Source organism: Ruditapes philippinarum, unplaced genomic scaffold, assembly GCF_026571515.1.
Source record: "Ruditapes philippinarum isolate M1 unplaced genomic scaffold, ASM2657151v2 ctg11291_1_1_1_1, whole genome shotgun sequence".
NCBI lineage: Eukaryota > Metazoa > Mollusca > Bivalvia > Venerida > Veneridae > Ruditapes > Ruditapes philippinarum.
The window spans coordinates 89306-105344 of record NW_026854998.1 but is presented as its reverse complement, the minus strand read 5'-3'; the positions used below and the strand labels follow the sequence as shown (position 1 = coordinate 105344).

Below are 16039 nucleotides of genomic sequence, written 5' to 3'. Positions count from 1 at the left end.
AGTTTAAAAAAATCAAACTGAAACTTTAACCTAGAAAAAAATAATGATCACAAATATATAAATATTTGATGCTAATATCCTTTTCTGACAAGCCAATGCACTGCATCAGCTAGCTTTATGAGAAAGTATAGTAAGCAGACGTTTTAGAACAAAAGTTCTTTCCATCATTTGGTATGAATGAACCACCCTTACTGAACAGTGGAACTTTCACATTTTGGTGATCTGTGAAAATGAGATCCCTTGACACTACCATTGTAGAGCCTAATGTTCTACTTTGCATAACATTCTTCGAATTAAAAAAAAATAAGAAGAACAAAAACATATCTTTTTAAAAAAAAACCGAATATTTTAAGAAACTGTGTTAACCTGTTTCAGCTTTATTTTGGCTGATTTTTGTTTTACAACGGAAGTGCCGAGGGCTCTCCTTTCAACAAATCACCAAAATGTGAAAGTGCCATTGTTAAGTAAGTGTGTAAACGTGTAAACATAAACCAGCTGTGGAATTATGTCCGGAATCATGTCGTTTATAAAACAAGTTTGCTTCTTTAAAAAGAAGCATGCGAGAGGTCTTTTTGCTGCTGTCGAAAATTTGTTTAATTCGAAAATATTTGGGGATATTTTTGCATAACAGACACAATGAATGTTTATAAATTACAATTATGAAACAAAATAGAATTTATTATATATATTGCAATGAAAGTTTGTTTTACATTTCATCTTTTTTAATGTTTTAAAAGATTATATGCCGGAGAAATGGACTTTTTTCTTGGCGCATTAGGGATACTTTTTCTACAAAAAAAATTTGTAAAATTACTTAATGTAAATTAAATGATATATATCATTTACATTTGTATTTTAAATTCAGTTCCCTTTGTAGAAAAAGTATGTATATATTAAAAGTATTTTCAACATAAAAGTTTCTTGTAAAGTTCAATAAGCAAATTTTCGGTCACTGTTTTGTTAAATATAAGGAAGCATTTTTTCACCACATTTTCCCAAACGAGTATAAAGTATGTTAATCAAACAAGTTTACATAGAAAATGTTGATATCATTTGATTGGAATAAACAGAAAATACTGTTATATATTGTTATACTGTTATATACTGTTTATTGGAATAAACAGTATATAAAGCTGCATGCCTCCAACCACAATATTAGAAGAAAATCAAACTTGAGATAAAATTTGTGCCATTTGCACCAAAAAATCTCCCTTTGCGTTATTTAGATATACCGGTTCAATACACGGTTCACTCGGTCATATGATATGTTTGTTTGTTTCATTGTACGCCTTTTCCCAACAGTATTTTAGTCATATTGGCGGGTAGTTTCCTAACCATCGTTCCTGGAGAGTTACACCAGTACTAGACAACCTTCCTCCGCGCTAAACTAACAAAAAAAAGCATCTCCCGGGAATCGAACCCACGCCAGAGAGCTTACTGTATTAAAAGTCATCGACTCTAACCCATCGACCACGGAGGCGGTATATATAGTGCATGGTGATATTGTAGCTATAACTATTTATCAGAACATGAAATAGTAAAACGTTATTCAGAAAACAATACGGTAATCGATTTACAGTTACGAAATGAAGCATCCATGCACGTAGTGTTAAGTAACGTAAATGATATTTTCCGATTTTTCTATGTACCGATTTGTTCACTTCTATGTTAATTTTTCGTTTAAGTTAAGCCGTGTTTTGAAACGGGGCATGCGCAAAACAATTTTTGTAGACTGCTCCTAATGATTTTACGCTTAAAATGAGATTCATTCACTGCAATCAGATACGCAAAAATGGATGCCGCCAGCAATCAGTCTGAACACTATGGAGAGGTCTGATGACCTCTCCAATAAGCGGTCCCACATGATAAGGTGTAAATGGTAAATCGTCAGGTATGTGGAAAAAAAATTGTTGCGAGTTTTCTATCATTAATGAGCTTGCATTCAAAGTAACTGTATAGAAGTCTTCGTTTATTTACTAATTTAAATTTAATGTGCACTGTTCAGGTCAAAGATGTCATACTCGATCTGTATTTTACATATTTCATTCGGTACTGCTATTTATTTCATTATCACATGTAAGTTAGGATACTATCGGTTCAAACTGTTTTACATTTAATAAAATAAAACTTACGAAAAATATTATGAATTTATACAATTGTCCCGCAGCAAGTGGGACGTGCCATCTTGACCGTCAAATATACCTTTGTTTTGTAAATATATATTTTCAAGGTTTTAAGACGTATGCACGTCATTATTTGTAATTCATGCTTTCTTAAAAAAAAATAATATTTGTTTTGTTTTCTCATTTTTTTCAGAAGGTGAATTGATGCTCTTTTCAGTAGGTTAATAAATTTATTTGATCAAGATGCACAGGAAAATTCAATTAAGATTTAAATTTGATAAATGTCTAAAAGAATGTAAAGTAAACAGAGCAAATACCAACAAATGAATTTAAGATGCACTAAAGTATACTAAGTATAGTTATGATAAATTAACCTTATTTATCTAAGATAAAATAACATAAACAAGAGGACCATAATGTCAATTTCACGTAGATCACCTTTAGTAAATTTGATTGCATTTTTGCCAATAAAAGAAACGTCAACACTTATCTTTGCCTTGTGTTTTGAGGGGACATATTTTCTCCTATGTTTTCACTTAATTAGACCATGAAATATAGACCGTTGTTTAGGCGCGGCTAATTTTGATCGTTTCCAGAAAACCAAACTTTAAAGTATTATACAAGGTTACAAACCAAATATCTAAGCACTAGGGATGGCAGTTAATGTGTTTTGAGCAGAATACTTGTAAAACAGCGGTGCTTTGCTAGATAATGTTTAACACCCAATATCTAGGCTACGGGTCATACAGTTATAGAAAAGACAATTTTTAAATGTTTCCTGTTTGTGGCCTGTGTAAAATAACGTTCATCGCCGGGTCTGTCCACTTTTAGTCCCAGGGCTACGACTTGAAAACGGAAACTTTTATAAGAAAACGAGACAAATTTCATATCGAATTATTGTGAATATTGCACTTTCAAATGATAATAAACCGCCTAGATGATATGCAACGGTCAAAGCCAATTTAACAAAATGTGAAGTGCTGCATCCGAGGCATGTTTTATCAAATTACTAAGACGTAAAAGGCAAAGGGAGATAAAAACCTTCATTATGTTTGCGCATGATAACAGCTTTCTCCCTTTGTTACTTTCTTCTATTAATACGTAACTTTACAGACATTATTTTGCTATTTTTCATTACACGAGGTTTCGTAAAAACGGCACATAATTTGGTAACAAATTGACGACTACAAACATAGAAATAACACTCTTTTAAATGACTTAAACATTAAATTTTAACTATTGAAACACATATGAACTATTTTAAACTTTGGAACGTTATTTGACTTCGTCGATAAGAATGAATAGTACTATAATTTAAGGTAGTACACCCCTAATGGTCACTATAAGGAACTGTAAAATTGACAACATAGGACAGTTATATGCCTTAAATGTCACCTGTATGCAAAATTTAAACAAAATTTACCGTGTGGTTTATGAGTTATGGACATTTTTCTTAACTTAAACTTTGCCATTAAAAGGGTGTTTTTCAGAAATGAGGAAACTCTAAATAATCTATAATATCATCATTATGAAAAATGTTTTCCTATTGCTCATTGTTAAGAAACAAATAATGACATTTAGGTAACAAATTAAACAAGCAAAATGATTGTTTTTAAACGAAATGTTTTTGATATGTATAAAAATGTAACCCTACCCCACCCACTTTTAACACTTATTTCACCATTTCCATGTGTAAAAAGCCTTATTTAAAATATTCCTAAAATTTTGCACAATGAGGGGCTGTTTTCAAAGTTTGCCTAAATTTTCTTAAATGTATATTGGTTGGTCTTGCAAAATATAAAATACTTTTACCGTGTAGTTTTTATTTTATTAACCTTTGAAAATATATGGTATCATATTTGCTATTAAATTTGGCATTATTTAGTAAAAAAATACCTACAAAAATTATATTATTAAAATGAAACACTTTTTTCTTCCATTAGGGATCTGGGAGATTAATAAAATATGTTAAAAAGAAAAAAAAAGAAAGAAAAAAAGTTACCCCTTCTGGGGTTCGAACCCACGCCCCTCAGTTTCAATACACTTTACAGTGATTCTAGCCTATTTCAAAGTGGAGATAGTGCATTAGGGGTGTACTACCTTAAAGTGTGTGCCACTTTCTAGGATGCTTTCGTAGCCCATTCTTTCTGAGGTGTCTCCGAACCTATAAATCTCTTTTATCTCATTAAATTTAACCAAAATTTCGTTTGTTGTGAATAAATGCAATGCAGATATCCAAGGGACCAATTAAGTATATTCAATAAACGTTTTCATCACGTGTCAACAGCCGTTGAACCAACAAGGCACACATTATTTTATCCAAATATTATGTACGACTCCGAATGTCAGTAATGTCCTCCACAGAACCTCGTCGATCTGATACGATAACGTGGTTTACCCGTAAAACGTTGTTTCTCACACTGGGCGTTGTTCACAGTGTCTCGTGCGCGTATTAATATTTTCCACGCTACCATACTTAAAAAAACAAAATAACAGTTTAGTTTGAAAGAAAGAATATAGATATAAATTCAAATTTGACATGGGCATTTAAACATGCATCGCCATGCGCTTCTGTAGAAGATAATCAGGGATTTTAACTTTTCACAAAAAAAAAAAAAAAAAAAAAAAAATAGTTGAGTAGTACTCGGATAATTGCTTTAAATTTCGGCTGCAAAACAAATAATGAGTAATCAATACAGAATACGTTGATTTCTAAATGGTCAGGCGAAGAACGGGTCAGATGAATAAGAGATTTTTTTAGACAAAATCAGATGAAGGTTTCCCCATGGCATTTAGCACGCCAACAATGATGATGATTCCGCGTGGGATTTCCCACCAATCAATGGCAGCGTCGCCACTTTATTGTAAAGGTAGAAAGGCGGTCGCAGAAGTTTTAAATGATATTTCTAAATTTCTACTTTTTGAATTGAACAAAAATTGTGAGATCATTGTTCCAATCTCCTTTATTTACGGAATACATACTAACTGTTCTCGTAATTTAGTCGAGTGAAGAAACAATATGGGAGACTTGGTTTAAAAAATGTTCAGTACTATTTATTTCACATACCATCAAAATAAATAATAATTTATATTTCAAAATATTTGTATATTATTAATTATATATATATTATAAATGAATTTCGTAAAATAACACAATTGTAAAAAAAGAAAAACACGTCAAGATGTGTTTTTTTTCTTTTTTGTATTCACCACTGAATTTTACCTTATCTATCAAAAAAAGCAGTTTTTCGATATCTTTTTATCTATTTATTCACAGAATTCATATTTATTTTTCTCGTTTTCTTGTTGAGTCAATATCAAATCTCGAAAGAGTTGTAACAAAGGATATCTCGTTTACTTACCCAACATAAATATTGCACGTTAACTAAATAAATAAATTTTCCGAAACAAAATATATTGCTAATATTTTATATCGGGTTTGAAGTGTTGTGTCCAGATTCCTTCTATTTTTCATGAATGTTTTTAAAAGGTATTTATAAGTAAAATACAAGGTATTGTGAAGTGAACAAAGACAATAATTTACAAATTGCAAACGACACTGACAACCAATGTAAATAACTATAACATTATCAAAATATGCAAAAATAGCTCTTACGGCGTTAGTATGGAAATTATTACTTTTATCTTAAATATATTTACTTTCGTTAAAGTCTCATTTTTCTCAAGTTTGATGTTAATGAAATATTTTGCCTACTCTGGAGGCAAGCATCTTTAAGAGACATAATACAAACATAATTCTTTTATAATTTTGTAAACTACAAACAGCATATATATATATATATATATAATATATATAGCTTTTATATCATACCTTCTAAATACAACATGCACGAGTACACACAGATATGATTAGGTAGACACACTATCGATATACACATGTTAAATTTTAACCTACAATATTTCGATTATTTACTACAATACAGTATAAAAATGTTGTTTTTTATATCTAAAGATAAGCAAGCAAAGTATACATTTAAAGCAAAAATCTAAAACATGGAATCAGGAAGGGAAAACAACGACTACGTGGATTAATGTTTCTGGTATTATTCTCACAGTGACATCCTTTTCTTGTCTTATAAAGACACTTTCTTAACTAAACCCCTCACAAAATCAACACAATTATCAACTTTTTTCAACTTTTCATGATGGATCTGGTTCATGTTGTTAAATGTCATTTTATTATTGTCTATATTATTTTTTCTTTTACGCTGGGATTCATTTTATAATGATTATATAATTGGAAACTAATTTACAAAATAAAAAGAAATAAGTTTGTAATTCCCCATAGTTTATACTATAGAACAATGTTGATGTTGTTCTCCATTTTTTTGTCAATGACTTGGATGTAATAGCATTCTAAGAGGTCTTGTTTCGGGACAAGGTATCAAAAATAAGATTACTTTACGGTGGTATGTATACTGAATATTAAATTGTAGCAGCTTTCTGAGGCTTTGTATTATGCTACGAACTGCGAAGGAAAATACATATCTCGCAAGACCGGAGGTCGAGCTAATATTATATTTTCCTATGCTGCGAGTAGCAAAATATATAGCCCACGACAACTTATACACGTAATTATCCTTTTATTATATACCTTCAGGTTTTCAGACAAAAATGTTTCAATATAAATAGTTATATTATTAGTTTTTAATAGCTGTCAAGAAATAAAATTAACGAATGACGGATGAATACGTACTATTTTGCAAAAGAGGACGCGCCTTCTATAGTTTTAGTTCCCGTTTTCAAATGTTACGTTACCTACAGTTTAGATGGGAACCAACGTGAAAAATAGTTCCACACTTCCATGTATGAAACCGTATTTGTCACATACACAATACGGAATTGTCTGTTAAAGCGTATTCGCGTGTTATTTAGAGAGAAAATTTATAGGTATATAATAAAATTTATAAACAGTCACGCCGAATACATTTTACAAAAGATTTTTTGGAGGAATATATAGATCTAGGACTTGTATTTGGATTTCTCGGATTTTATCACAATCTCAATTGATTAGAACGGATCTTTCTTCGTGAGAGCCTTGACTAGAAATGTTCGCGCGAGTACATGTTACAGATCATGATAATTCTTGTACCGATATAAATTATATATGAATTATAAAGTAATCTACTTAATGGTAATCTTAAATAATAATAATTAGACCATCAGCTTTTTGCGTACTGTTTATCCGTAAAACCCGTAAATTGTGTTTAAGTCTCAAATTCATCACGAGCGACCACAAATATAAATTGACTGTCTATTCCACGTACTAATAATTGAAGAATTATATTTTTATTATTATATGATATAAATATAGCTGCAATCTTTTTGGTCCAAACAGTAGTCAATAAAAGTTTTTTTCCAGTCTAGAAATACATTGAGACTCATATTGAATGACCAAACACCGTAGACTGTTAATTGCCCCGTGAGCATTAAAAAGTAATTGTTGCGTTTTGTCCTTTATGGCATATTTTCGATTAAAATATCATTACTTTACTTTTTTACTTAAAGACTTTACCGCAATGATGAGTACCCAGCAAACACAAGACGTAATACTGACGTCAGATTTAAGTCAGGTTCTGACGTCGGATGACGGTCGGAAAAACGGTTGGATTTGAAAGTTTTTTTGACGTAATAATCTGACGTCAGGTAGACGTCAGAATCTAACCATTATTTAACCTTTTTCTGACCAAAATCTGACCATTATCTGACCATTTTCCGACCTCAATCTGACCATTTTCCGACCTCAATCTGACTATTTTCCGACCTAAATCTAACCAGTTTCTAACCATTTTCCGACCTCAATCTGACCATTTTCCGACCTAAATATTAACCCTTTTCTGCCCTAAATCTGATAATTTTCTGACCTTCATCTTATCATTCCCCTAATCTTTTTTGTTTCACCACGTCATAAATATTTTCTGGCTAATCCTGATTTGATCGAATTTAATGTAACTCATTCTATTAAGTAACTTTCCATCAAATGAAATGTATAACAGAAAACTAAAAGCAAAAATATGTTTCATGCTTTTTTAATTCAAAATAAAAGTTGCAATTTTAAGCTAATACATACAATTTTAGTAAATTCTGCAAGGTTAAATAATTTCCATAAATTAAACAAAATAAAACATAAAATAAGTTAATTACAAAACAAAAAGTATTACAAAAACAATGACATAAATGAAACTAAGAAAACATGTACAAATATTAAAGAACAAAACAATGTATGCACATTTCTATATCAAATAAAATAATGAAAATATTATAATTTTAAGAAAAGTTAAAAGATTCTGATAATAATGTTTCAAGCAATTTATGACAGATTTTCAGTACTTTAACTATATTTCTACAGCATTTCTAAAACATTTAGTGCCATTTTGCATATTTTGACCTCCTTTGATAAATTGTCAGTAATGTTTAAATTGCTGCCTTTTAGTTACTTCACAAAGTTATACTTTTAGATATCCATGAGAATTAGCACGAATTTTGAGGTGTGATGCTTTAAGATATGACCTTCTTTCAGCACCCCTCATCTGTCCGGAGGATATGTAGCGTTTGTAGCGCCCAATAGCGTGTGTGACATCATTTTCACTGAAAAAAAAGAAATTTATGAAACATGTAAAAATAACAAGCAAAAATGTTTTCATGGTTATCTTAACTTAATGAACAATTTTGCCAACTTGTTATAAGAGAGCTTTAACAAAAATTAAAAGTAAACATAAATACTGAACATTTAAAAAGCCGCTTTTACACTCCAGTATAGTATGGATTAAAGTATGTAATAGAATTTTCAAAAATCTTACTTTCATACGTTTCTTTTTACATATTCACGTGTTTCCGTCCCTCCGACCTTTGAGAGCATGTCCAACACTTTAACTACCTGAAAAGAAAATTATATTCTAACTTATGTATATATTCTACGTTTGAAATAGAACAGTTACGCAAGTCTTAAATATTTCATAGTTTTGAATTAAAGATTTAATGCCGAAATGTCTGGAACCAAAACGTATTTGGTTATTTGGGACCGAAACGTCTTGGTCCGAAATGCTCGAAATCGTACACATTTATTCTCAATTCTCAGATTTTAACTGACAAAAACATCACGGTTTAAGAAAAATATGAAAACTAAGCGGTACTGAAAGGCATATTTTAAACTCTTCACAAGCAGAGTTAAAAACATGTCAATTTGAAAAAGATTTATTATTAGACATTATCGCGAATTTGTGTGACATTTTACTTCAGCTGTTCAAATAATGATAATGAAATTTAAGAGTGCTTGCAATCATGCAATTATTTATCAAATACAAAGTAGAAATAAATCTAAATAAATTGAACTGACCTTTTTGTTCAAGAAAATCTATAATATTCACTAATCAATGCATCCCGATTCCTGACCGACAGCCAAAACGTAACGCCTACGAATTTGAATTTCCATCCACGTGACTTTAGATTCGAATTATAGGTTAATTATGTTTTCTTTCCCTTTTCTGTCACTATGATTAAATGTTAAAGCACTATTAAAAACTCGTAATTTTGATACATATAATGTACCACAAATGATAATATTACAACGTTAAATGATTGGAACTTGTAAACAGATCTGTGGCTATAAATAGATTTCATAACAATAACACATGTAACTTGCCTATATACAGTGCCACCTTTATGTTTTATTAGGTTGCAGCGCCGCGATCTTGGTCTGTATTTATATAAGAACACTTCATTTGTAATCCAAATAACATTTGAAAAAAAGTTTAAATGATTACAACAGCGAATAAGGATTATTTTTGTTATTTTTTTTACCTACTATCAGGACATCGACCAGAACCTGACGTTAGTACGACGTCAAAAAGAAACATCTATTAGACATCGGTATTTAACGTCAGATTTACGTCGTATTTGGTCTCCGACGTCGTGACCAAAAATCTAACATTAATCCGACGTTATTTTAACGTCATGTGTTTGCTGGGTATAAACTTTTCCCCGCGCTTCAACGAATCAGACAGAAATTGTACATGTATAAGGTTGTTACTTTTTTGTTATTTGGTTTTATTTTCTTAAGCCCTATTCATAAAAAAAACAAATTTTTTTTGAAATAGTTTAGGTTTTTCCAAACGACCCTTGGTTCAAAGTCCCTCCCGTCCCATCCCTATCTTTTTTTAAATGGCAACACAAAATTTTCTTCTGAAAGGTTTTCCCGGGAGCGATTCATATGTGCTTTTTTGACTTTTCCCTAGGGATTTCCCCGTAGGTTTTTTTTTTGCCCCCCCTAAAAATATTTTTTATCTATTTGTGGGGCTTAAGTAATTTTTTAACCAAAATGTCACGTCATTCTAGAAAGGGCCCGGGGGGAGACATTAAGATTACACATGCCACTACGTTCCAAACTCCGAATTATTAGGTCTATACGATTAAGTTGTATCATAGTTTGGGGAACTTTCTGTTGAAAATGTGTCAGACTAAATTGAGAATATTGAATGAGTATAAGTTAAACATAATAATTATTGAACGAATTAATAAAATAATTTTGTACCGTTCTGTTAAAAAATGTGTCCGAGTTAATTGTATACATATACATGAACAGTGCGTTAACTGGAGTGCAGGTATTAGTTACTCCCACTTCAGAGCATTTCCATTGATTGGCTTATTTTTTGCTTGGGTTTACTTATTATGACGGCAGAGAAAGGGAAAGCGATGGAAATATCATATTTATTTTGCTCGTTCATTGGTTACTTTTTTTTCAAGCGTTTCATATTGTGACAACAGGGAACGTGTTTTTATGTTTGACTGTGATACAAAAGAGAAAGGGGCTACACCCCCTCGTACAAATCAGATAGCCTCGTGATTCAATGCTATTTCTATTACTTATCTTTAGTATTTCAAATGTATTCGAACGTCTGATGAACATATTTTAAATGAACTAAGATATGAACACATTTCTGAGAATATATATCATTGAAGACTTCTATGAGATTTAGGCTTCTGTGGCAGTGCCTAAACATTTTTATTTGCTAATCGTTAGTTGCTATCTGATGAAAAGGTTTTGTTGATCAAGTTAATATGAACTAAATTGACTGAATGTAAGTATGGTAAATGATTTGTACCATAAAACGATAAAGTAAAAAAGCAAACACAAATAAGGTTTCATTTTAATGTTAATTCTAATGCTATTCAGATACAGATAGTCGGTCAATTACTAATATATGCAGGCATCTTTTTCATAACAATATAAACGAAAAAGTGAGATAGAAAAAGATAATTATAACAATGCCTGCTTCTAAATTCCTTGACACGGAGCAAAAAATAAAAATAATCTTAAGAGGTTTCTTGGATATATATTTTTATATATAGAAAAGTGAGGTAGAGAAAATAAAACTGAATATTCTTGCTGATCATTAAGATTATACTGGTACACATGACAATAATATAAGATATCTGTTAGACTATTTTCGTGAGTATAATATTGTTACTATCTCAATCATATCGTCATTCAAACATATAACCAAATGAATCAATTCAACCAACTATTTCTCTTCAGTTATAATTTTGATTTGTTGACCGCAAGCTTCCTGAATTCTCTGTACTGTTGCTGGGCAATCAAGCCTGAAGTATCCAGTTATACCGATCTGCGCACGCGCAGAATGTATGGCTTCTTTTATTGCAGCTAGGACTGACAATGACAATATAAATGGCGGTTCTCCAACGGACTGAAAAAGTAACATTTTATGGTAAGATTGAAATCGTATTTCACTTTGTAAAAACAACAACATAGTACTAGTGTAAAAACTGATATATTAAAAGATAAACCAAAACATGAATTAAATAACCAAAAGCTTAACTTAATGTCATCAAAAAATATTTATTCCTTTTAATATTTCTGTGCTTTTTACTCCTTTAACAATGCTTTGAATACGAGCTATTTTAACATATTGGGTAATAATATATTATTATATATACATGTATATATGTACACACCTTTGAAGAATAGATATTTGTAACGATATCGTGATTTTTCAGCAATTTCACAATAAACTTTCTTGGAATACTTTTTATATTAGGTATTTTGTAGCCGAGTGGACTACAGGTGTTCAGACAACCCTTTTCATCTATCTCCATATTCTCCGAGGTAACCATACCTAATCCCTACAACAAGAAAATAAAATCGTTATCTCACAATGTACGAATGATTGAGTTACACAAACATGTCTTCTATAACAACAATATTACAATTACAAAGACAAGGATGTGCATTTAACCAGTGTACTTCATGTGTACTTCAGGAGAAAAAAGTTTAAAGTTCATACCTGCACAAACGCGCCTTCAATCTGTCCGATGTCAATTGTAGGATTTAAACTTTTACCACAATCCACATACAAGTTCGATTGGAGTACCTAAAATTATGAGATGTTTTATTTCGCATTATTTAAAATAAAGGTAATTAGTACTAAATTACATATTGATCCACATGACAATTGACTTGAAAAATGATAAATGCCTCCATGTGACTATGATCAGTAAGAAATTTGAAATTTCATCTAAATAGTTTTTAACGACCTATGGAGCGACAATTACAAAACAAAGAGTTTCCCCTCGTCACATGTTACTTCTACATCAAATTTTCTGTTTTGCTTTTTGTTTCATTAAATCCTTTTTTGCAACTTGTGATCAAGAATGTCATAATTGTCATTACTAATGTTCCTGCTTATTTTTCAAAATGAAGTTTTTCTCCACGATATAAGTATGTTAATGATACAGTTAAGATATGTGTTGAAAGATGTTTGTGTAATAGAGTTTTGTGTAATAAGGTTTATATTAATATAACTCACTTGGCTTTCACCTGTAAGCACATCAATCTCTACTTCAGAACAAGACACTCCATAAGTAAAATATTTAAAAAACCATCAGTTTGTGGACTGAAATAAAAGACATATTGGCATAGGATGGTTGTAGATCAAAATGTAAGAAAAAGCTGTTGAACAAGCAGTCGGTGGTCCTTATCAGATGCCCGATCGTGTTTGAAATATACAAAGAAGGCGGTAGTGGACCTACAGGCTTCCCTCACGATTTTAAAACTTTTAAAACGATTTTTTTCCTTTTAAAAGCCTTCGGTGTTTAAAAGTGTCGGTGTTTTAAATTTTTAAAATGAAAACATTTTTTGTGGCTCTACTGCCTTTGGGCCCTATTGAATTTTTACCCTTGGGAAATTTTTTTCCCTGTTTTGTGAAGATAAAATTTTCCTTTAAAAGAAAAGAAAATTTTACTTGGGATTATATTCCCAAAAAAAAATATAAAATTATTCAATTTACCTCCTTTTAGATTTTTTTTAAAAAAAAACGCAAAAATTAAACCCGTAAAATCCCGTTGCCCCAAATTTTGGGAAAAAATTTTGGAAAAAAAATGCTTTTAAAAAACTGAAATTTAAAAAATAATAAAAAAAAGGAATTTTATAACAGTGCGTTTTAAAATACTCTTTCATATAGCAAGCAGCCAGCGGAAATAAAACTTAAAACATAATTATGTAAATAGCTAGACAAAACCTTGCATAAAAACATTATAAATGCCGTTTGCTTAACGTCGAAAACATCAGAATAGCATCAACGAATATGTAACAGTTGCAGCTGTGAATCTCGTTTGATTTATCTTCACAGCTTTGCTCATTTTATTGACATTAATATCTAACATGTATGTGTGATAGTGTTATAAAATTGAAGTAATTAACTTATGAACAAAACCAAATAAATTGCTCTAAAATTTATGCTATCAAGCTTATGCTTCTTATCTTTTGACAGCTGCTACTATTTCTACAAATATTGACCTATTGTTTTCGTTGGCATGTCCCATTTATAAAATTGAACGTAGGTATAATAATGAAAAATAGTTAAAAAAAAAACCGAACCAGTTTCTCCCAATGTTGCATCAGGCCATCGCACTTTTCAAAGGAATAAGTCGTTTGTTTTTCAAAGTTTCACAAAAGCATCCTATATAATTCAAAAAAGCTATTTATTAAAACGAGTATAAAAATGTAACGTGATCTTTATTGCAATGTTTTGCATAAAGTGTTATTAAAAACTACAAGAATATCCATGAAACGTAATTTATTTTTATAAAATACGTTTAAACCAGTCAGTTTTATAATAATTAAATATAATCCCAAAATATTTCATTCGCCGATATCACATGCTTTAAGCTCATTGCAAGCTCATTGCAAGTCTCAAAATACACCCTTAAAAAACTTGAAGTATTTACGCACGTGCTACCTTCCAACGTTTAAACTTAATTGAAGTAAATACTGAAGTTTTAGATGTAACAATTTTTTAGAAGGTATTTCAAACACTTAATAATATTTCTTTCAAAAAAATATATATCGGCTGAAACAAATGTGACGATTTACCTATAATAAAGCAAACATTCTTTTTTGTATTAAAACTACCAGAAACTGCTTATTTGACTAGTAAAAAGTTTTGAATTTGCAAAGTAAGAAAAAACAAATAATATATACATTTAAAATTTTAAAGACATACAAAAACAAACATTTCTAATAGTTTTTAGTGTAAGAATAATAAAGACTTTTCATGAAAATCTTTAGTTAGTTCAATGTTAATTAACATACTATTTATACTTATAAGCTGTTTTATTATTAAATGTTTTCAAGATTTCTAAGTGAAGTATGTTCTCTTTGTTACAACACTACAAATGAATAAAAGTAAATGAAAACAAATTATATTTCTACACTAAAATATTTCAAAAAGTTATAATTCAAAATATTAAGACATCATTATTTTGATATTGATTACATCTGACACCTATATACGTTTGGAGATTCATCACAATCGTCATTTTTTTGCACGATTTTCTATAATACTCAATATATGACTAACAAGATCAACAAGGAAAGGCTGCGTTAAATGAATGCAACCCCAGCGACCCAGCAACAAGAACCAGTGGTAAGAGCCAAGGAGGACCCCATACAAAAACAGGACAGAAGGGGAAGGCAGAGCTCATCAAACTCATAACATAAGCAAAGTTTTTTTTACCTTTACAGCAGGTCCATAAAAGGTCTGTGCCCATGCTCGCAGCCGTAACCATGGTATTCGGAATTTCCCTTGTACTGCTACCGATCGTATGAATCTTTTCTTTAGGTATTCCCAGCACTCTTGATGCAATCTTAATACAAATTGTCGTGGCTTTATAAATGCTTTTTTGTTTGTTGTAAAATTCTAATCATAACTAAATATTTTTTAATGATAGTTCATTGCATAATTATATTTACATATTCATTAAAAATAAACAAAGGTTTATTTATTAATTTGTCAATGCTAAACGAAATTACATAAAACTCATCTTTTAATTTGGCCATTTGTTAAGATTGAAACAAGAACGCAACTACTATTATTAATTTAATTATGATACAAAATCCGAATATGTCATTTTTTTCTTTGTGTTATTCAAGTTTTGCCAGTATGCGATATTTTTATTATAAAATTCAATTTTTTTCAAATGATATCATATTTATTGCTTGTACAGTGCATGAACCATTTAATGTATTTCAAATGCATTATAATTTATGCACATCTTTTTATTATTATCGAGATAATGTGGAAAGGGTCAATTGTGTGGTGTTGTTAAAACTTATGGTTCAACCTTTTGCTTTTATGAACAACGACAGCATCCGTGTAAATACTGTACATTTATTTGACAATATTTTTTTCTTAAAATTACCTGTTTTTTGCACCAAAAAAAAAACAATAAAATAAAATTAAAAATAATTCTTTTTTTTGAAACTTAGAGCAAATTTTTTCTGGGGTTTCCCTACAAAACCTGTATAAACTTCGTAATTTAAAACCTTGTCCCTCTCTATGCCCCCATGAGCCAAACCAAAAAACCGAAACCCTCGGATT

At 30.4% G+C, this 16039-nt stretch overlaps 2 long non-coding RNA genes across 2 annotated transcripts; both read right to left on the bottom strand.

Annotated features, from left to right (window-relative positions):
* Positions 1-7669: 7669 nt before the first annotated feature.
* Positions 7670-9785, bottom strand: LOC132741752 (uncharacterized). Its single transcript, XR_009627324.1, has 3 exons — positions 9481-9785; positions 8945-9021; positions 7670-8732 (listed from the first exon to the last, which is right to left on the bottom strand). It is a non-coding gene; the product is annotated as an uncharacterized LOC132741752 (long non-coding RNA).
* Positions 9786-11278: 1493 nt separating this feature from the next.
* LOC132741757 (uncharacterized) lies at positions 11279-13104 on the bottom strand. Its single transcript, XR_009627325.1, has 4 exons — positions 12968-13104; positions 12446-12532; positions 12117-12284; positions 11279-11848 (listed from the first exon to the last, which is right to left on the bottom strand). It is a non-coding gene; the product is annotated as an uncharacterized LOC132741757 (long non-coding RNA).
* Between the last annotated feature and the right edge of the window lie 2935 nt (positions 13105-16039).